Source organism: Staurois parvus, unplaced genomic scaffold, assembly GCF_062004578.1.
Source record: "Staurois parvus isolate SC_StPar_1 unplaced genomic scaffold, SC_StPar_1.0 ptg000148l, whole genome shotgun sequence".
Lineage (NCBI taxonomy): Eukaryota > Metazoa > Chordata > Amphibia > Anura > Ranidae > Staurois > Staurois parvus.
The window spans coordinates 1,616,822-1,640,738 of record NW_028317944.1 but is presented as its reverse complement, the minus strand read 5'-3'; the positions used below and the strand labels follow the sequence as shown (position 1 = coordinate 1,640,738).

The window sequence follows — 23,917 nt, the reverse complement described above, 5'->3', positions numbered from 1 at the left end:
ACATTCTTAAGCTCTCTCTACAATTATAGTAAAAGTGCACAAAGATCTAGCCTCAACCACCCTCCCTCTCCTAGGATGCTTACATTATTATTATTATACAGGATTTATATAGCACCGACAGTTTGCTCAGCGCTTTACATTATGGAGGGAGACGGTACAGTAACGATACAGTTCAATACAAGAGGGATTAGAGGGCCCGGATCCTAGGAGCTTATATACTTTAATATGCCTAATATAGTTCCACTGTTTATTTCCATCTAATAATGCATGTCTTCACTGTCCTGGCTGTGCCTCTGCATTGGTGCTCCATTGACTTTTACGGTAGTATTCTTAAGCTGGAGATGATCGGAAACCATTCCAAAAATGTTAGGAGGCTGTAATGTGCAGGCATAGCCAGGACAGTGAAGAATTGCAGTGCTGAATATACACAAACACTGGAACTGCGGCTATTAGATTGCAGTTAATGTGCATCTGTGAAATAGGAAAGTGGGTTAGGTTAAGGGGCAAGAAGGATAAGTGCACAATATTTTAAAGTTCACTTATCCTATAAACATTGCTTATACGCATTCAGAGATGCAGAAAGCATTCCGTGATTTTAGGTGATTTTAATAACCCCTATTTTTATCTGGGTTCATGAGAAGTTTCTGCGCAAACAAGAATAATGCATTCAAACTTTTGAAGAATCTCTTGTTCCTAAACTTGTAAGGTAAGGAAAGAATCCCTTACGCATCATCCCCTTACGCAAGACACACAGAAGCAATCTTAGATTTTGAATGCTTTCTCTTAACCTCCCTGGCGGTATGATTATGTCAGGAATTTTGTACCAAAAGCGATACCATTTTTTTGCATGGAAATATGTATTTTTTTTATTGTAGGCCTGTAATTTAGGAATAACTCCCTGAAATCTGTCCGAACAAGAGTCTAGTAAACATTTCGGATATGATAAAACTTGAAACACGAAATCATAAATTATAATTTAATAAATACTCATGAAAAATAATAATATAATAATAATAAATTTAATTCAATAATATAATCAAACCAAAAACACTGTAATTTGAAATATAGCGCCAAGTTCGCACATCACTGAGCAAAGTCGCAAAATCGTTTTCAGTGTCTGATGAGGAATTTCCCCCACGAATCATTATCACTCAATTCTGCAAGTGGTTCTGATTTACTATCGCTGTTCTCTAGCCGGTCTAAAACCGATTTTGACCTAAAGGGACGCTTTTTGGACGCCATGGACTTTTCCAAGTTTCCAGGCAGAAAGAACAGTCAAAATGCAGGCAGGGTGCCGGACAAAGCACTCGGGACAAAATGTATGTGAAATGCTTTGATACAGGAATGTTTTGCTATGAAATAATCGTTTTAAAAAAAAAGTCATTTTTTTTAAATTTTCAAATTTGCCGCCGGTTCCGGCGCCCGTACGTCCCGACGTCACAGGGACCGGAACACGGAAGCCGGATGCCGGCATTGGCCGGAGGAGATGGCCGGGGACACTGCAGGGGACGCATTGCGGGAGCAAAGGACAAGGTAAGCGCTGCAGGGACTCCCTATGCAGCGCCGCATGGTAAGCCCGAGTGTAGCTCAGGGTTACCACTTGTGGTACTGAAACTCTACCCCGAGCTACACTCAGGAATACCGCCAGGTAGGTTAACTGAGCTTTGCAGAAATTAATATGACCACATCCCTATGACGGATTGGATGGGGGTTTCCCAGTGCCATCATAGTAGCAGGGTCACTTGGTGACATCACCGGGTGACCATGCCCCTATGACATCATGGCTAGAGGGTCTCCAAGTGACATCATGGGGGTGTTGTTGCCAATTGATATCACTGGGTGACCCTCCTCATGTTTACTTAGTGGTAGGGGAGAAGTGGCTGTCATTCGGGAAAGTATCTCTCAACAGGACCAGTCATGTTCAGCAGGCAGAGGGAATTTTGTTTCATGCAGGTCGGCATTCATCATGATTGACAATGGATTTACATTGGGGGACATTGGGGTTTTTTCTTTCTTTTTTTTAATAAAGGACACGTCAGAAGCTGTGTTTGTGTTTTATTTACATTTGTGTTTTTATTTACGGGTACCCCAACTCATTCACATGGAGGAGCAGGATTTTGAGGGCTTCCAGATTCTGATAAGCTACCCCCCACAAATTCAGAGCCAGAGTTGTGAGGAAAAAACCCTTGTCCTTATCAACATGGCAACAAAGTGCTTTTCGGGGGAGGAGCCCCCATGTGGGCATATGGCCTGGTATTGTTTAAGAGGTGAGGTACTCACTCATCCCCCCTTTCCTGGCGTCCTGGGCTGCATGCTCAGTTAAGGGTCTGGTATGAATTTTAGAGAGACGCCTTTTTTTTTTTTTGCATCGCGCCCCCCTAAAATCCATATTCGACACACTGGGCCTAGTATGGATCAGTGAGGGACCCCCACGCTGTTTTTTTCAATGATGGCTCTTATGTTTATAATGGGAAGTCCCAGCTGACAGCAGGATCTCTCATTGTTGTTATGAAGACTGCAGGTTCCAACTCCTTAACAACAGATGCAGGGGCGGACTGACAACTCATGAGGCCCCCGGGCAATGGGGGATCATGGGGCCCCTGTGTCCTTGCCCACACTCAAAGCACACCAAAAAAGCCTATAAAAGGTACCAGGGGCATTTTATGGGGCCCCCTACTGACCCCGGGCCCTCGGGCAGTGCCCGAGTGCTCGCATGGTCAGTCCGCCCCTGTACAGATGACTCATCCCTGCTGCTGACAGGGATAAGTCACAATAGTAAATTCACATCTCTAAACTGCACATGACATGCATGAGCTCACAGGACAGCTGCCCCTTGAGATTGCACTGGAAAAGGGATTGAAATCACACGAAATCAGTGTGAACCTAGGCGTATTAAACTTACAAAACCCACTGAAGTTGCAAATGAATGAAACAAATACAGTTGCAAGAAAAAGTATGGGAATCCCTTGGGATTACGTGGAGTTTTGCATGAATTGGGCATAAAATGTGCTCTGAACGTCATCTAAGTCACAACAATAGAAGAACACAGTCTGCTGAACATAATACTACACAAACATTAGATGTTGCCATGGTTTAATTGCACATAACATGTAAACATTCACAGTGCAGGGAGGAAAAAGTATGTGAACCTTTGGACTTAATAACTGGTTGACCCTCCTTTGGCAGCAATAACCTCAACCAAACGTTTCCTGTAGTTGCAGATCAGACCTGCACAATGATCTGGAGTAATTTTGGACCACTCCTCTTCACAAAACTGTTTCAGTGTAGCAATATTCTTGGGATGTCTGGTGTGAATCGCTCTCTTAAGGTCATGCCACAGCATTTCAATCGGGTTGAGGTCAGGACTCTGACTGGGCCACTCCAGAAGGCGTATTCTGTGCTGTTGCAGCCATTGTTTTGTTGAATTACTTGTATGCTTTGGGTCATTGTCCTGTTGCATCACCCATCCTCTGCGGAGCTTCAGTTGGCGGACAAGATGGTTGTACGTTTTCCTGCAAAATGTCTTGATAAACTCTGGAATTCATTTTCCCATCAATGACAACAATCCGTCCAGGCCCTGAGGTAGCAAAGCAGCCCCAAACCATGATGCTCCCTCCGCCATGTTTCACAGTGGGGATGAGGTTTTGATGTTGGTGTGCTGTGCCTTTTTTTCTCCACACATAGTGTTGTGTGTTCTTCCCAAACAACTCAATCTTGGTTTCATCTGTCCACAGTATATTTTGCCAGTAGTGCTGTGGAACATCCAGGTGCTCTTTTGCAAACTTCAAACGTGCTGCAATATTCTTTTTAAACAGCAATGGCTTCCTCCGTGGTGTCCTCCCATGTACTCCATTCTTGTTTAATGTTTTCCTTATTGTAGATGTGTCAACAAAAATGTTAGCATGTGCCAGAGATTTCTGTAGGTCTTTAGCTGACACTCTGGGATTCTTCTTTACCTCATGCAGCATTCTGCGCTGTGCTCTTGCAGTCATTTTTACAGGACGACCACGCCTAGGGAGAGTAGCAACAGTGCTAAACTTTCTCCATTTGTAGACAGTCTGTCTTACCGTGGACACATGAACATCAAGGCTTTTGGAGATACTTTTGTAACCCTTTCCAGCTTCATGCAAGTCAACAATTCTTGATGGTAGGTCTTCTGAGAGCTCTTTTCTGCGAGGCATGGTTCACATCAGACAGTGCTTCTTGAAACCAGTAAACCCAAAACAGGTGTGTGTTTTTTAAGGGCAGGACAGCTGTCAGCAACACATCCAATATCATCACACTGATTGGAGTCAAGGTTGGCTCACTCCTGGCTCCAATTAGCTCTGGGAGAAGTCATTAAGCTAAGGCCTCACATACTTTTTCCTCCCTGCACTGTGAATGTTTACATGTTATGTGCAATTAAACCATGGCAACATCTAATGTTTGTGTAGTATTATGTTCAGCAGACTGTGTTCTTCTATTGTTGTATCTTAGATGACGTTCAGAGCACATTTTATGCTAAATTCATGCAAAACTCCACGTAATCCCAAGGGGTTCACATACTTTTTCTTGGAACTGTAAATATAAATGTGCTGCGCTATACCCATTCAATGTTTCTAAATAAATGAGTCACAAATAATGTGTCAAATATGTATAATCCACATCAACGTTAATAAAGGTCCACCTGTTAATACACGATTCAGTCCATACATATATTCCAACAAGTGCAATAAAAATAAACAAAGGTATGTTATTATTTTAAAAAGCCTTCTCTGGTGCAGTTGGGGTGGATTCCTGCAGTTGCAATAAAGTTGAACTCACTATAGTACCTGTCAGGTCCCTCTCTCACTAAGCTCCATGTAGCCATGCTTTTTTTTCTTCTATCCATGCATTTCGTCATGTTGAGGTTATCGGGGGCTCCATGCCGGGCTATACTGAGAGAGAGATATTTATGCAGAAGCCCTCCCACCACTGAAGTACCTCCCACACTCACCAGGGACACGGAGAGCAGATAACTAACACTGAGTGTGCCAACATTTCTCTTGTTCATTGGACCAACTCCACTGAAGCCACGCTCTATGCACCCACTACTCCAATCACATAAATTATAAAAAATTGCAAAAAACTTTGCCTGCTCTATGCGTCTAATACAATACATTTTAATCAATACAATATATTGAATAAAATCAAGTATAAAAAAATTAATCACATAAAATCAACGTGCAATAAAAACCAGTAACGATCATAAAACAATAACTAGCTCACAAGGATAAGGGAGATTTGTGAATAACTGTGAACATGACTAATATACATAGAAACAACCGAGTCACTAATAAAGCAAGTGAGATCGAGGTCCACATTAAAACCATTGGAGAAAGTATTAGCTTTCTAAATCCATAGTGTTTCTCTTTATTGATAAAGCTCTTTTAAAATTACCACCACACCAATGCCTGGCAGTTTTTTCAATGCCCCAAAATTTCAAACTGCTAGAATCCCTATTATGTTCATGTTGGATTTTTAGACACATATAATACTTCTTCTAGTGTCTTGAGGCGATTATGAATGAAAGAGCCATTGAAATAAAAATGAAGTGTGATTTTATTCTATCACACAATGGAGTAAAATAACAATGTAAAGCGTATTATGAACAGTTCCATGTAGATAAAACTATTGTAAAAATGACAAGCGAAGGTTTAAAACAAAGTCACCATTATCTGTCATGGCTGTCCTTGCCATGTGCGATTCTCATGTCCTTCTCCAACTCAGAGTCCGAGAGAGCAAGAGCCGGACGTGACGTTAATGATGATCTCGTCTTGCAGCACCTGTTCCAGCATCTCATCCGTGTGTGTACGTGTATGTCAAAGTGTCAATATTAGTGTGTGAGCGTGAGTGTGTATGTGTCCCTGTGTCTGTGTCTCATGCACTTTTAAGAGGCAAATGTACGTCATAGTTAGCGAACTTAATACCTTCTATGGAAAGTATTACTGCTTAGCAAAGCCATTTCATACAAGGTAAAGATGCTAAACATATGATGTTTGATGGACAGGAACATATGTATGCTGATGTACCAATGATGTAACCCTTAGCTATATATTTAAAAGATAGTATAGCTTAAGAACATATCAATGTATAATCACTAAACTATATATGTATCAGTGTTAGAGACGTATACTAAATATACACAGAAAATACGTAATGTAATAGTAAGTCACTTCTAATAACCTTGACATAACTACCAAATACTTTTAACCAACTATCTCTAAATATAGTCTACTCAACTTTCAACTGGTATATACTATTTCAGCTTAACTTGTATATCTTTTGGTCTCAGCTATAATTGAAGAATAGTAAATACTACCATTTGTCAAAGACCACTTACACATATTAATATTAATTATGACTAATCATAAAAACCAAATATTTTGCAAGCTTGCCATCAATATAAATGCCGAATCATAATTTAGATTTAACATTTCCCCCTTATTATGATTAGTCTAAAATTAATGCCAAATCAATGCACACTTCATTCATGTCCCATACACACCGTCTTATACCAAATGATCGTATATATTCTTCATAACTGGACCAATCAAAATAACTTTCCTTCAAAACTCTATACCTAATCTTTAGTTTCTCTTCCTAAAAATTCTTAATCATAATGTTAATTGATATATGATAATATAGTAATAATAATAATAAAAATAATTAAATGATGTAATAATAATTAATGTAGTATATTTCCATATTTGTATAATATTTTAACTCTCCGGAAATATACTTTCCATTCTAAAATGTGTCATAAGTTTATATTGCTCCTATAAGAGTAATATATTTCTTGAATCTTTTAACAAAAGATATTCTAATAACTGGAATAACTCTATGAAGTTTTAACCAAAAAATATTCCGTATATGAATATGTAAAAAATAAAAAATTAATAATAATAATATTATCCCAATATGGATGTAAGTATCGGAATAAAAGGATCATTAAAATGTATATGTGACCTATAACAATATTATCAATAATAAATTATTTTATCATTAATAAATAGATTTCCTCTTGATGAATCTTTTCTTCATGCAATGTCTATACAATATCTTCTTTAAGTTCTGTAAAGTAGAAACATTTTTGTTGAACGCGATAAATCAGTCACAAGTGTGAAGTATTGAGCTCTTGTTCAATCTTCTGCCATATGAAGAACTCTTCTTTAACGTTCAAATTCCTTCACGTTGGCTTGTAGGAGATTGTTACGCTTCATGTTTGATTTTAGATGTCATTTCTGTAAAGAAATGCAGTATCATTACTTTGGCACAAACATTGCATTAGTCTTGCACCTATTTCAACAAATATGAAAGATTATGGAAGATTATGGAACAATCAGTGTATGAGTTTGAAACACATATTGTGAAGTAACATTACTTCCTATTTCCTTTTACAGAAAACCTCTATATATCAATCAAAATACTGTCCTAATCCTGTCTGAAATTACCTAAACTAGAATACAAAAGTAGTGTGATATTTAGGTATGACAGGACGCAATATTTCATCATAGGTCATGACCGCAAAACCCTGTTTTATTAAACAAAGAAAGGTTTTGTATCACCCCAGAGATGACAAAGGTTTATGCCTTTGTTCTCATCCCTATAACTTTAGAAATATGCGTAACTGTTTTCTGTGCTGATGTCATTACTCTAGTGTTAGAGTGTTCTTCATTAATGCATGTGTTGCTGTGAATGTGAGGTAGAGACTTGTCTGATACAGCTGTACCTATCACAATGTGTTTGGCTAACAGTGCTCTTATCCACTGAGGATATCTTTCACGGCATTCTCTGAATGTATCTTCCTCAAGAATTCTTCTTAGTGAACTGTCAGGAGACTGTAATATGATACTATGTGACTTTACTGTGCTTTGTGAAACTTTGATTGCATAAAAGAAACTCAACAGTTGTTGTGCCTCTGATGTCAAAGTTCTTTCCAATAGTGATAAATTTCTGGAGAAGTAACTAATTAGTCTCTCATTACCTTCTTTTAATTGAGACAAAGTTACTGAAATAGCATTCTCAGATACATGAGTTTTCACAACAAAAGGAGCATTGGAACAAACCTCAATAGTACTTAATGCTGGCGCATTCTGCAAATCCTTTTTCAACACTTTTAAAGCATTATTCTCATTTGGACCCCATTGGTCAACTAAGTTATTTTTACTCTTCAAAAGATGATGTAATGGCTTAACTTTCTCTGCGAAACCATGTATAAACTCTTTGCAATGATTTATGTTTTTCAAAAATTGTTGCAATGCTTTATGTGTTGTAGGAACTGGAATGGCAGTGATAGCTCTGACTGTTTCCTGCAATAATTGTCTCTTTCCTTGACTAATCTGCATGTGAAAGCATTTCACCTGACTTTTCATCAGCTGAATCCTTTCTGGGTTTAATTTAAGACCTGCATCCTGTAACAACATAAATAGCTCAGACAAAAGAGTAATATGTTCGTTAACATTCTGCGTACTCAGCATAATTGTATTTACATGCTGAAAAATGCATTCTGGCCTTGAAAATTGTGATAGAATTTTTTCTATGGACTCATGGACTATACCATCACTGATGTCTAAACCAGCTACTAATCGAGTGAATGCATAGGTCTCTTTCTGAAACTTAAAAGCTAGCTTGTATTGACAACTTTTAGCTATGGGGATCGAAAAATGACTGTTATCGATTTCCAAAACAGAAAACACTTTGGATTCGGCCTTTAAATGTAACTTGATATTAGAATGATCAGGAACAACTGCTTTGTTATTTGTGATATGTTTATTCAGTGTCCTGAAATCAACTGACAAAGAATATGAATTGTCAGCATTTTTGATAGGCCAAATACAGTTATTTACCACTGATTGTGTTTTCTTTAAAATCCCAAGTTGTACAAACTCTTGAATAATGGCAGAAAGTGGTCCTATTGATTCTTGTGGTAACTCATATTGATTTAGGGGTATAGGATCCTTTCCCTCAATATTCAATTCTGTATCTTTCAAAGTTCCTATGTCATTTTTAAATTTTGACCACAAACTTGGAAAACGTTGTACCAATTCTTGTAAAGCATAATTACCATCAATATCAGGCCATTTTTGTGCTGTAAACATTTTAGAGTTGAAACCAACATCACTGTATATAGAAGGATCCATTAACATTGATTTGGGCCTAGAAGGGTTCCTCCAAATAACTTTCGTCATAATATCAATAATCCACTTTTGCTTATTGATAAAATCAATGCCAAGAATATTCTCGGTGGCATTACTATACCAAATATCAATGTTAGTTTTCACTAGCCCAGGTATTTCAAATGTTACATTGGGTACCTGTCTAGCAGTGGAATGACCTGTATTATTAAAACCTTTTATTTTACACATGGGTGAATTTGGTTTCACAGGTACGTTTTCTCTGGTCAGATTAATCTCAGATCCGCTGTCAATTAGGAATTTGATCTTTTTACCATTTAGTAATCCGTCTATAAAAGGCCTTCCATTGTCATCCAATACAATTGGAGCGACAAATTCTAACGATATCGGGGATGAATGTGGACGTGATTCTATTTTTGGAACTGGTAATAAACCATTTCTGTCAGTGACAGCCCTTCTCACCCTGTTGTCAGAACAGTTGTTTCTAGTCAAAGTGTGAATTTGTTTAACTGTTGAAGCAGAAGGCGATTCAGTTAAATTTTTATCATTACACAACACAGCAGGTTGTACAAAAGCTGCTTTTTCACTTTTTATTTCCAGTTTCTTTATTTGTGAGTTCAGTTTAAACTTCCAACAATGGCGTCTGATATGACCTTGTTTATGACAGTGAAAACATGTGGTATCCTCATTATGACTCGCTTGCTTGCATCTGTCGTTGTCATTCTTACTGGGACCTGTAGTTCCTGGCATAACTGTAATCTGACTGTTTTTGTCACTTTGTAGCGCAGCTACCTCATAAGTGATATTGCTATTTTGCAATTTTCTCCGGATTCTATCAATGAAACTTACTATATCATTCAAATTTTGTTTTTCCTCGGCTATGACAATGGTTACTGGGTCTAAATATGTGAATTTCTTTACAAAAGCTTTGATCATAGCTGAGTCTTCCTCATTTTCTACTCCAAATATAATTTTATATGCTTTGGAAAACTTGCTTTTAAATTCAAAAGGGTCTTCGTCAGCAGTAGTCTGCAGTAAGTCGAGCATTTCTACAGAAGGTACGTCTTCACCTGTTGAACATAACAGCAATTGTCGCAGTCTGTCTGTCGCGTCATTATGTTTTTTCTGATCTTTATCGTTAACAACAGAATTTTTAATTCGAGACATAAATTTAATTGGGAGCCACATCGGAAACAAATAATTTATGTCATGATCTGAAATCTGATGGCATTTGACATGCATTTCATATACTTCCATGTTGCTATAGATATCTTTATCTGGATCATAAGCAGGAATGTCTTTTAAAACTTTCATTAATTGATTATGTATTTGCAACTTAAGTTTTGCAGTTTTACATAACAATTCTTTATGTCTAATTTGTGTTTCGTCATCAGAGTCAATATCCGAACTTTCAGAGAAATCGGACAGACGTGGCTCTGATTTTGAATCACTCTGTTTGTCATCTGTGTTAATCATGGCAACCTGTTTACTGTCATTCTGCAGTCTTAACAAAAGATTTGTCTTTGAGTCAATTTGTTTCTCAAGATTTTCTATGTAATTACAGAAAATGTCACAGTTTGGGCAACTAGGAGCATCTTGAGACAAATTTTCATGCTGTACAGTGCTACATTTTGTCTGTTTTAATGTACAAGCTTTTTTAACAGGTAAATCAACATTCAAAATCATTTTGTTGAATATTCTTACTAAATTTAAGATGTTAGATATCTTTTTACGTTGTCTGTGCACAGTGAATCTAGATTTATCTATCTGAATATTGGCCTGTAAACATTCATTATACATGTAGTGCCATAGCTGACTGTCTTCAGGATATAAAGAAACATCTTTAAATTCTAACTTGCTTTCATTAACTAAGTCATCAATAAATTCCATAATTGTTACTCACCGTAATCAGAAGATTTTCTCGTTTGACCCGGCTCAATCACTGGAATTCTCGTCCAAGTCTGTTTTAATCGCCTGTTCTGCTAGGTACTTTTCACCGTGTTTTTCCCAAAACTTGACAATCACAGAATCGTGCGTTTTTCCCCCTTAACAAGGTATGGGAAAAACCGTAGAAAAAACGTGCGGCGGTGTCTGGCTCACCAAAATGTTGGATTTTTAGACACATATAATACTTCTTCTAGTGTCTTGAGGCGATTATGAATGAAAGAGCCATTGAAATAAAAATGAAGTGTGATTTTATTCTATCACACAATGGAGTAAAATAACAATGTAAAGCGTATTATGAACAGTTCCATGTAGATAAAACTATTGTAAAAATGACAAGCGAAGGTTTAAAACAAAGTCACCATTATCTGTCATGGCTGTCCTTGCCATGTGCGATTCTCATGTCCTTCTCCAACTCAGAGTCCGAGAGAGCAAGAGCCGGACGTGACGTTAATGATGATCTCGTCTTGCAGCACCTGTTCCAGCATCTCATCCGTGTGTGTACGTGTATGTCAAAGTGTCAATATTAGTGTGTGAGCGTGAGTGTGTATGTGTCCCTGTGTCTGTGTCTCATGCACTTTTAAGAGGCAAATGTACGTCATAGTTAGCGAACTTAATACCTTCTATGGAAAGTATTACTGCTTAGCAAAGCCATTTCATATAAGGTAAAGATGCTAAACATATGATGTTTGATGGACAGGAACATATGTATGCTGATGTACCAATGATGTAACCCTTAGCTATATATTTAAAAGATAGTATAGCTTAAGAACATATCAATGTATAATCACTAAACTATATATGTATCAGTGTTAGAGACGTATACTAAATATACACAGAAAATACGTAATGTAATAGTAAGTCACTTCTAATAACCTTGACATAACTACCAAATACCTCTAAATATAGTCTACTCAACTTTCAACTGGTATATACTATTTCAGCTTAACTTGTATATCTTTTGGTCTCAGCTATAATTGAAGAATAGTAAATACTACCATTTGTCAAAGACCACTTACACATATTAATATTAATTATGACTAATCATAAAAACCAAATATTTTGCAAGCTTGCCATCAATATAAATGCCGAATCATAATTTAGATTTAACAGTTCATAACCTCTTATACCCGTTTTAGTATTGTATATACAGTATGTTCCCTAATGCAAGTCGCTAATTTCCTCTTGGTCCTGCCTATATATTGCAATGTGCACAGACATTCCAATAAATGCACAACACCCTCAGAGTCTCAAGAAATGAATTGTTTTATCTCTGCTGTTAATTGTGTTATCTCGGTTGCTTTGAGCTATGCGATCACATGATCACAATATAAACACAACTGTTATGAATGGATTTAATTCCTAACATTTTTCCTTAGTATTGTGATGCTGTCATTGGCTCAAAGCTATCACATGATAACTGGGTCAATCACAGCACCCTGTACCATGTGATTAGCTGTAGCCAATCACAATAGTAATCAAGCTGTCATGAATGGAAAGCAATTCATGTCAGTTAACAATTGCTTAAGCAATAACAGTGCAAATACAAAATAAAATCCCTTATCATCCTCCCCGTCTCCAGAGTAGTACCATGTTACTATGGTGACATTGAACTACTCTGATGAGAACAAGTTAAAAAAAAAAAAAGAGAGAAAAATGCTTAAAAAATATAATACATTTTTCACATACTGTCACCAGTCAGTATTGCTGATCACCACCACAGCAGTCATCGGATGATGTTATACTGCACTGGTGACAGAATGTTAAAAAAAAAAAAAAAAAAAAAAAAAACCCAATTTTTTTAGTTTCTTCATTTTCCAAAAAATTGTGACAAATAATTGGTACTTCAAAAAACGTACAATGTCGCTTACTAAATACATTGGACTTTTCAATAAAGGAGGCAATTGGGGGGGGGGGTTTGTACTGTCCTTGCATTTTAGGAGCCTCAAGAAATGAGACAGGCCATCTGTACATCAGTATTGAACAATTATAATATACTGTATCAGGGGTACCGAATTAAAGTTTACGGAACTCCGGTTGGTAACATTTTCTTCCTGCAGAGGTCCGTATCTCATTTTTCTTCTATTACCCAGGTCTTTAACATTACATTCCCTAATTAATGTCCTCAGTCCCCCCTTTCCCATCACAGCCCCCCGTACATCACAACTCTCTTTCACATTAGAGCCCCCCCAACATGTTAGCCCTGCTTACATCACAGCCCACCTTCACATCACAGTCCCTCCTTGACATCACAGTCCCCCTTGCAATCACAACCTTCCACATCACAGACCCTTTGCTTCCCCTCTAACATCACAGTTCCCCAGTATTACAGCTCCCCACGCCACGGCTGTTAAAGTCACAGCAGGGAAGAGGGAAGAGGAATGGAAGGAAGGTCTCCTCTTCTGAATGTACCACCTTGCTGCCGCTGCTGAACTCAGAGCAGAGAGGAGGCACAGAAGATCTTCACTGAGCACGTGAGCTTCCGAACACTTTTGGTTAAAAGGGGAGTGCCCACTTGTTAATATGAAAGGTTGGCTCCCCTCCCCTGCTCCCCCTGTAGACCTGCAGTGCCTCCCACTCTCCTCCCTGTTCTGAGTTCAGCAGCGGTGGCAGCAAGCTGGTACATTCAGAAGAGGAGTCCTTCCTTCCATTCCATCCACCCTCTTCTCTGCTGTGACTTCAACAGCAGCAGAGACTACAGTGGTGGCAGACAAGTGTATACAGAATAGGAGTCCACCCTGCCATTCTTCCCAATTTCAAACAGCTGCAACAGTGGGACAAGAGGAGTTCACTCAGGCTGCTAAGCGGTGTGGCCGCGGTCCGGACTGGACTGTCACCTGGTCCGTATTTGGACCACGGTCCACCATTTAGTGATGTCAGTACTATCTATCTGTCTATATCTCAGGGCTCAAAAATTTCAAGTCCTGAGTTACTCGCCAACAGTTGCCCCACCCAACCCCTACCCTGTCCCACCCTTAATTCCACTCCTAAACACGCCCTCGTAAATTATCTTATGAAATGCCACTGTTACATGTTTTATGCAGAATGAAGGATGGAAGGAAGGAAGAAAGCAAATGGAAGGAAGGGAGAGAGGGGTGTTAGGAAGGGAGAAAGGGAGGGGTGGAAGGAAGGGAGGGAGGGGGGAGGGAGGGGTGGAAGGAAGGAAGGAAGGTAGCTGTAAAAGAAAGGAAGCGAGGGGTGAAAAGAAGGGAGGGAGGGGTGAAAGGAAGGGAGGGAGGGGTGAAAGGAAGGGAGGGAGGGGGGTTGAAAGGAAGGAAGGAAAGAAAGGAGGGGTGGATTGAAAGGAAGGAAGGGAGGGGTGGAAGAAAGGGAGACAGGGGTGGGTGGAAGAAAGGAAGGGAGGGATTAGTGGAAGGAAGAAAGGAAGGAAGGGAGGGAAGGAGGGAGCGGTGGAAGGAAGAAAGGGAGGGAGGGAGCAGTGGAAGGAAGGAAGGAAGGAAGGGAGGGAGTGGTGGAAGGAAGGGAGAAAGGAGTGAAAGGAAGGGTGGGAGGGGTGGAAGAAAGGAAGGGGTGGAAGGAAGGGAGGGGTGGAGGGGAAAGGTGGAAGGAAGGAAGGGAGGGAAGGAAGGGAGGGAAGGAAGGGAGGGTTGGAAGGAAAAGAGGTCAGACTCACATGCTCAGTCAGAGGTATCAGAGCTGTCGGCTGCTCTGTGTACAATTTTCTGCCCACACATCCTCTTCTGAGAAGCTACACAGACTGGAATGTGGGTGAGCACAGGGGGAGGCAGAGAAGATCCAGCCCCTCTCCCCCCTTATCCTATTGGTGCAGAGGATGGGGGGAGGAGCTGGTCACTGAGGAGCACACAGCTGGAGGGCCAGGAAAGAAATGGAATGAGCAGCGATGATCAGTGTGGCGGTAGGGGCAGTGACAAGCAGCAATCTCCTGTATGGCTTTCAATGAAGCAGCTGGAAACTACATCTCCTCCTCTCCCTCCAGGGGCTTTCAGCTGCTTCATTGAAAGCCTACAGGAGATTGTGCTTGTCACTGCCCCCACCGCTGCCCCCTCCCACACACCCCTAGTCCCGGCACTGCTCACCCCCACATAATTTCCACTTGCCCAAATATATATGTTACACACACACACACTCTCACAGAAGTGAGTACACCCCTCAGATTTTTGTAGATATTTTATTATATCTTTTCATGTGACAGCACTGAAGAAATGACACTTTGCTACAATGTAAATTAGTAAGTGTATGGCTTGTATAACAGTGTAAATTAGCTGTCCCCTCAAAATAACTCAACACAGTCATTAATATCTAAACTGATGGCAACAAAAGTGAGTCCACCCCTAAGTGAAAATGTCCAAATTGGGCCCAAAGTGTCAATATTTTGTGTGGCCACCATTATTTTCCAGCACTGCCTTAACCCTCTTGGGCATGGAGTTCACCAGAGCTTCACAGGTTGTTACTGGGGTCTTCTTCCACTCCTCCATGATGACATCACGGACCTGGTGGATGTTAGAGACCTTGCACTCCTACACCTTCCATTTGAGGATGCCCCACAGATGCTCAATAGGGTTTAGGTCTGGAAACATGCTTGGCCAGTCCATTACCTTTACTATCAGCTTCTTTAGCAAGGCAGTGGTTGTCTTGAAGGTGTGTTTGGGGTCGTTATCATGTTGGAATACTGCCCTGCGGCCTAGTCTCTGAAGGGAGGGGATCATGTTCTGCTTCAGTATGTCACAGTACATGTTGGCATTCATGGTTCCCTCAATGAACTGTAGATCCCCAGGGCCAGCAGCACTCATGCAGCCCCAGACCATGACACTCCCACCACCACGCTTGGTTGTAGGTAAGACACACTTGTCTTTGCACTCCTTACCTGGTTGCTGCCATACATGCTTGACACCATCTGAACCAAATAAATTTATCTTGGTCTCATCAGACCACAGGACATGGTTCCAATAATCCATGTCCTTAGTCTGCTTGTCTTCAGCAAACTGTTTGTGGGCTTTCTTGTGCATCATCTTTAGAAGAGACTTCCTTCTGGGATGACAACCATGCAGACCAATTTGATGCAGTGTGCAGCATATGGTCTGAGCACTGACAGGCTGAACCCCCACCCCTTCAACCTCTGCAGCAATGCTGGCATCACTCATACGTCTATTTTCCAAAGACAACCTCTTGATATGACGCTGAGCATGTGCACTTAACTTCTTTGGTCGACCATGGTGAGGCCTGTTTTGAGTGGAATCTGTCCTGTTAAACCACTGTATAGTCTTGGCCACCATGCTGCAGCTTAGTTTCAGGGTCTTGGCAATCTTCTTATAGCCTGGCCATCTTTTTAGAGCAACAATTCTTTTTTTCAGATCCTCAGAGAGTTCTATGCCATGAGGTGCCATGTTGAACTTCCAGTGACAAGTATGAGAGAGTGACAGCGATAACACCAAATTTAACACACCTGCTCCCCATACACACCTGAGTCTATGTAACACTAATGAGTCACATGATGCCTGGTAGGGAAAATGGCTAATTGGGCCCAATTTGGACATTTTCACTTAGGGGTGTACTCAATTTTGTTGCCAGCAGCTTAGACATTAATGACTGTTGAGTTATTTCGAGGGGACAGCTAATTTACACTGTTATACAAGCCATACACTCACTACTTTACATTACTTCTGTGAGATACTATATATATATATATATATATATATATATATATATATATATATACAGTTGTGGCCAAAATTATTCAACCCCCAATGCTGTAAAGGGGTTTAGGGACTATAGTGTACATTTGGAATTGTATTCAGAATCAAATCCTACAAGGACGTTGTAACTACCCAAATGCAACTAAAATGACATCAATTGTTTATGTAATACAGTAGTAAATGGTTCTTATGTGGTTTCTTCATTGCCACAATTATTCAACCCCTTAAAGACTACCACTCTGAAGAACAGAGGTTCATACAGGTGCTTTCCATCAGGTATTGAAAACACCTGTGGATGTCACCGAGCAGCAATCAAGCATAATAAGCACCAATTAGGCAGCTTTAAAATGACTGTGATACTCAGCTCCTTCTAGACATTTACTGGTGTGGTTACAAACATGGTGAAGGCAAGAGAATGGTCCAGGAAGACAAGAGAAGAGGTGATTTCTCTTCACAGGAAGGGCAATGGCTATAAGAAGATTGCAAAGATGTTAAACATACCAAGAGACACCTTAGGAAGCATCATTCGCAAATTCAAGGCAAAGGGCACTGTTGAAACGCTACCTGGTCGTGGCAGAAAGAAGATGCTGACTTCGACTGCTGTGCGCTACCTGAAGCGTAGAGTGGAGAGAAGTCCCCGTGTGACTGCTGAGGAACTGAGAAAAGATTTGTCAGATGTGGGTACAGAAGTTTCAGCCCAGACAATAAGACGCACACTGCGTAATGAAGGCCTCCGTGCCAGAACTCCCAGGCGTACCCCCTTGCTGTCTCCAAAGAATAAGAAGAGTCGACTGCAGTATGCCAAAAGCCATGTGGACAAACCACAAAAGTTGTGGGATAGTGTTCTGTGGACTGATGAAACAAAATTAGAACTGTTTGGGCCCATGGATCAACGCTATGTTTGGAGGAGGAAGAACAAGGCCTATGATGAAAAGAACACCTTGCCTACTGTGAAGCATGGTGGAGGGTCAATCATGCTTTGGGGCTGTTTTGCTTCTGCAGGTACAGGGAAGCTTCAGCGTGTGCAAGGTACCATGAATTCTCTTCAGTACCAGGAGATATTGGATGGAAACGTGATGCAGTCCGTCACACACCTGAGGCTTGGGAGACGTTGGACCTTTCAACAGGACAATGATCCCAAGCATACCTCCAAGTCCACTAGAGCATGGTTGCAGAGGAAAGGCTGGAACATTTTGGAGTGGCCATCGCAGTCACCAGACTTAAATCCGATTGAGAACCTCTGGTGGGACTTAAAGAAAGCAGTTGCAGTGCGCAAGCCTAAGAATGTGACTGAACTGGAGGCCTTTGCCCATGAAGAATGGGCGAAGATACCCGTAGATCGCTGCAAGACACTTGTGTCAAGCTATGCTTCACGTTTAAAAGCTGTTATAACTGTAAAAGGATGCTGTACTAAGTACTAAGATTGAATGTCACTTGGGGGTTGAATAAAACTGATAATGCTGTGAGCACAGAAAAGACATTTGTGGTTATTTCATTATAACTGTTATGTTATATTTGTCTGACCTACAAGTGCCTCTTTAATGTAAATGTAAGCAAGATGACTGAATGATCAAAAGCAATGTCAAACTGGCCAAAACACTCAATTTCAGTGGGGGTTGAATAATTTTGGCCACAACTGTATATACACACACACACACACACACACACATATATATACACATACGTACACACACACTGGCCACTTTATTAGGTACACCTTGCTGACCGGTGTGGTCTTCTGCTGTCATAGCTCATCTGCTTCAAGGTGATGCCGATGATATTCTGCATACCTTGGTTGTAACCAATGGTTATTTACAGTAAGTTACTGCCTATCATCTCAAACCAGTCTGCCCATTCTCCTCTGACATCAACCAGGCATTTTCACCCACACAACTGCCGCTCACTGGATATTTTCTCTTTTTATGACCATTCTCTGTAAGCCCTAGAGATGGTTGTGCATGAAAATCCCAGTAGATCAGCAGTTTTGAAATACTCAGACCAGCCCATCTGGCACCAACAACCATGCCAAGTTCAAAGTCACTTAAATCCCCTTTCTTCCCCATTCTGATGCTCGGTTTGAACTTCCAGAAGAAACAGGAATATATTTTCAAGGTATTTCAAGGTCAACTTTTAATAAAAGCAGTTACAAACACTTACAATGTGGTAGTATAAACAGGCTCTAATGTAATCCATCAATAGCAGGGCTCTGTCCTCTGAGCGATGGAGCCGCTGTGCCAGCCAGCAGCTGCAGGGGAGCTTGAGAAGAGGTGTTAAAGATGGCTGCAGTTCTATCCGGACTGCTGGAGTGCATGCTGGAACACATGCTGTCCACTGACCAAAAGTGACGTGAGCATGGAGCAGTGATGCATTTCGGAGCATGCGCAGAACACCTTCTTCAAGACGGATGTCCAGCCTAAGGGAGAGCCAGTTAAATAGGGTAAAGGGGTGGGAAAGCAGCAGTCAATGAGAAGAAAGGTACATGCCTCCCGAAGACCAAGCTGGATATGGATACAGAGTGGACTGTATGGTGTGAAACAATAGGAAACTGGGGAAGATGGAAAAGCAAGAGCTAAACAAAACAGAAATGAAACAAAAAGGAGGCAAAAAACGGGACTATGGTCTTCCCCATTTTCCATCTTCCTCAGTTTCCTACTGTTTCACACCATACAGTCTGCTCCATATCCATATCCAGCTTGGTCTTTGGGAGGCGTGCATCTTCCTTCCCATTGACCGTCACTTTCCCCTATTTAACTGGCTCTCAATCCCTGCTACCCACTTTACCTAGTTTGAGCTTCAGCAAGTTGTCTTCACCATGTCTAGATGCCTAAATGCATTGAGTTGCAGCCATGTGATTGGCTGGTTACAAAGCAATTAAACAGCTGTTCCTAATAAAGTGGCCGGTGAGTGTATATTCCTTAGTTTGTAGAATCCATAACTTTCACACAGAATAAAAATTACACACAAGATTGGAATATTTTACTAAAGAAATATACTAAAATACATTTCTTCCTAAATTTAGAAAGAAAGATTATTTGTTTGCAAAATGTTTGATCTGAAACTATTTATATAGCAAATAATAAAAAAATTAAATACCACCATAAGAAAGCTCTATTTTTGTGCAAAAAATATAAACATTTTATTTGAACACAGTGTTTCATAACTGAGCATTTGCCAGTTAAATAGCATAAAAATGCTCTGGTCATGAAGGTTGTAAGACATTCTGGAGTTCAAATTGTTAATATATTCCAATGTTTTTTCAGTCTTTTCTACCTCTTTATAGTGAATGGTATAATATATTACTATAGTGAAGCCACCCCATTGAAATTGCCCCAGATTAGTTTTTTCTCCTGTAACACCTGTTCTCTATCTATACTTTTGAGATTTTGTGATCTAATTTTTGTTCTTTATACCCTTTTGTAGAAATCTGTATTTTAGCATGTTAAATTGCTTCAAGAAATCTCCCTCATTAGCACAATTTCTCCTCATTCTGAAGAACGAACCCTTTGGCACTTTTTAATTTTTAATGGTTTTTATTGGAAATGTGTTTGCATGACAAATCTTTGGCCATGTATGAAGTGGTACAGATCATAGAGTACATTACACATCTTTGTACATTTGCTAGAAATTCAAATACAAGCAAAGTCTTGAGAGAAAATAGAACCATAAACTAATAACAAACAGAACAAACAAAACAAAATTAGCCTAAACACCCTGTCCCATGCATAAGTCATAGACTCCACCCTTCACCATATTGCTGTTACATTACACAGGTCTGCGACTAAAAGGCTGATTATTTTCATCTAATTTCCATGTATTTTGGTGTGCTGAAAACAAATAAAATATTGAAAAAACTCCTAAACATCATGATTTGCCACAAAATGCAAATTTGTCTTCAAATTTATAATTTTTTTTTTAATTTTTTTTTTTTTTTTTTCATATTATGGGTTTTTAACCAAATTTAAAGTCCAAATTACTATTAATTAATTCACATAAGTGCATTTAAGATATAAAATGCCAAAAAAACCTTAAAGGGGTTGTCCGAGTTATGTAAGAAAAAATATAGCACTGTAAATCTGATGGTCAGCAATATATACAGTACATAAGCTAAGCAAGTTTTAGGGAAAAAAAAATATATTTCCTCATTTCCCTAGTTCTCTTCTGTCCCTTTGTTGTTATTTGCAGGTAAACAATCTCTGCCCCTCCCCCCTGCAAAGGGGGTGAATAGAAGTGCTGCTCTGAGTGACATGTCTGACTACTAGGATACTCAGCAGCATGCTATATGTGGAAGCCTCAGCCCTGAGAGTCTGTGCTTCTAATGGTAGAAGGAGTTAATCTTGGTGGTTTTTACGCTTTTATACACTTATAGGAAACCTACGAGAACTTGGAATTGGTTCTTCGTAAACTTAAATATGAAGACCATGGTTGGTAAGTGTGTGGGGACTTTAAGGTCTTGTGCATGCTGCTCGGGCAACAAGCTGGGTATACCAAATACCCTTGTTTTCTGTGTCTATGGGACAGTCGAGACCAACAAAATCACTGGACCAAGAAGAGTTGGCAGCCGAGGGTGCTAACTGTCGGTGAAAAAAATGTCCTCCAAGAAACTTTGGTACCTTCCCATAAAGTTCTTCTACCACCTCTCCACATAAAATTGGGATTGATGAAACAATTCATAAAATCACTTCCAAGAGATGGAGAATGCTTCAAATACTTGGTCACCAAGTTTCCAGGCCTGTCGGAGGCAAAATTGAAGGAAGGTGTGTTCGTCGGACCAGACATTAGAAGGCTTATAGTTGATCAAGAGTTTGTCAATACCATGACGGATCCTCAAAAAGAAGGGTGGATTGCATTTAAAGAAGTCGTACAGAAATTTTTAGGCAATAACAAAGATCCTCACTACAAAAAGATCGTCGGATGAATGCTGAAAGCATTTCAAGCTTTAGGTTGCCTGATGAGTTTGAAAGTGCATTTCCTCCAGTCCCACCTTGACTACTTTCCTGAAAATTTGGGAGCTGTGAGTGAGAAACAAGGAGAACGATTCCACCAAGACATTAAAAGATGGAAAGGAGATACCAGGGAAAATGGAGCAATGATGGCAGACTACTGTTGGAGGCTTCAGAGAGACATTCCAGATGCTACTCACAAATGCACAAAGAGGAGCCTCACAGGGAAGAAGAATCGAGTTTAGTGTGTGTAGGTGAGCTCATTTCAATTCAAAAAAGGATTTTCATGAAAAAATTGTACTAAAACTTTAATTTTATAAGTCTATTTCCATTTATTTTGAGGTATTGCCTTATTTAACATAGTCACCTAAATTGTCAGGAAACGTGATGTCCTATGACAAAATGGAGGTCATTTTCGGATTCAGCTCACCAAAAAACATAAAGATTATGTGGAATAACCAAAACAGCTCTTGAAAAAAAATTTTTTGCAGACTTGTGTTATTAATGTGTAACTATTTGTCCCACTGAAAGTAAAATACTGTAGTACGCTGGTTAGCACAGACCAATAATTTTTCATACACTAAGCAGCCACTTTATTAGATACATCTTACTAGTACTGGGTTGGACCCCCTTTTGCCTTCAGAACTGCTTTAATTCTTTGTGGCATGGATTCAACAAGGTGTTGGAAACATTCCTCAGAGATTTTGGTCCGTATTGACATGATAACATCAAGCAGTTGCTGCACATCCATGAACTGTTGATACAAGGCAGGAGGGATCCATGTTTTCATGTTGTTTATACCAAATTCTGACCCTACCATCTGAAATCGAGACTCATCAGACTAGGCAACGTTCTCCCAATCTTCTATGGTTCAATTTTGGTGAGCCTGTGCAAATTGTAGCCTCAGTTTCCTGTTCTTAGCTGACAGAAGTGGTACCTTGTGTGGTCTTCTTCTGCTGTAGCCCATCTGCTTCAAGGTTTGACATGTTGTGAATTCAGGGATGGTATTCTGCATACCTTGATTTTAATAAGTGGTTATCTGAGTTACTGTATCTTTTCTATCATCTCAAACCAGTCTCGTCATTCTCCTCTGACATCAATAAGGCATTTGTGTCCACACAACTGCTGCTCACTAGATATTTTCTCTTTTTTGGACCATTTTCTGTAAACCCTAGAGTTGGTTGTGTGTGAAAATCTCAGTAGATCATCAGTTTTTTAAATATTCAGACTGGCACCGACAACCATGCAACATTCAAAGTCACTTAAATCCTCTTTCTTCCCCATTCTGATGCTTGGGTTGAACTTCAGCAAGTCATTTTCACCACGTCTACATGCCTAAATGCATTGAGTTGCATCCATGTGATTGGCTGATTAGAAATTTGTGTTACCAAGCAATTGAACAGGTGGACCTAATAAAGTGGCCAGTGAGTATAACTGCATTGAGTGTTAACTCCATATACAACCTCAGAGGTTATGGGCCAGAGTTTGTTTGCTAGCAACCCTTAGTATTGTTGCTTTTAAAATATGCGAGATTATGGTTCAATATTGTTGAAAATTGTCAATCTATATTCCAAATAGTGCTAAATGAGGGGAAGGGGAGTAAAAACTAATCTCCAGAAACTCATAATTCATTTACACTCCCACAAAATATGATAGAGGTGGTCCACAATTCTGCATTGATATCAACAGTATGGGGGGGGGGGCTGAGGGAAGTTTCTTAAATCTGTACAGAGTGATATACCAACTATTTGGGATTTTACCACATTTTCCCAATGGGTGACACAGTGAGCAGACCACATGGTATGTTGTAGTGCTTTTTTTCATTCTCTAAGGTCAAACTCAGTCCCTAAATCTCATTCCCATTTGATAATACTCAAAGATTTTGACTCAGGCTTTTGGTAATGGATATACTTATAAAACCAACTAAAATCTGTAGTAAAGAAGTGGATTATTTCCAAAACTTCCCATTAATAAATTTTGAGGATACTTGTTGAAAATGTTGAATCTGAGTTAATTTATATGAGTCTGCTCCTGTGCTCATCTGTAAGTTCAGAGCAACCTAAATACACCCAAAGAGCCACAGAGAAAGATAGAATAAGAAATGTGAACACTTTAAAGGACTGTCTATCACTTGTTATGATCCTGAGAGAGCTTGATTTGTAAAAGGTGTTTCCAAGTCATTAGAGCTATTAAGCTATTAAGA

General features: G+C 39.7%; 1 long non-coding RNA gene across 1 annotated transcript; it reads right to left on the bottom strand.

Moving 5' to 3' along the window:
* Positions 1 to 5,562: 5,562 nt before the first annotated feature.
* On the bottom strand, positions 5,563 to 11,986 carry LOC149464698 (uncharacterized). The gene is made up of 2 exons (XR_016312319.1): positions 11,059 to 11,986; positions 5,563 to 7,262 (listed from the first exon to the last, which is right to left on the bottom strand). It is a non-coding gene; the product is annotated as an uncharacterized LOC149464698 (long non-coding RNA).
* Positions 11,987 to 23,917: the final 11,931 nt, after the last annotated feature.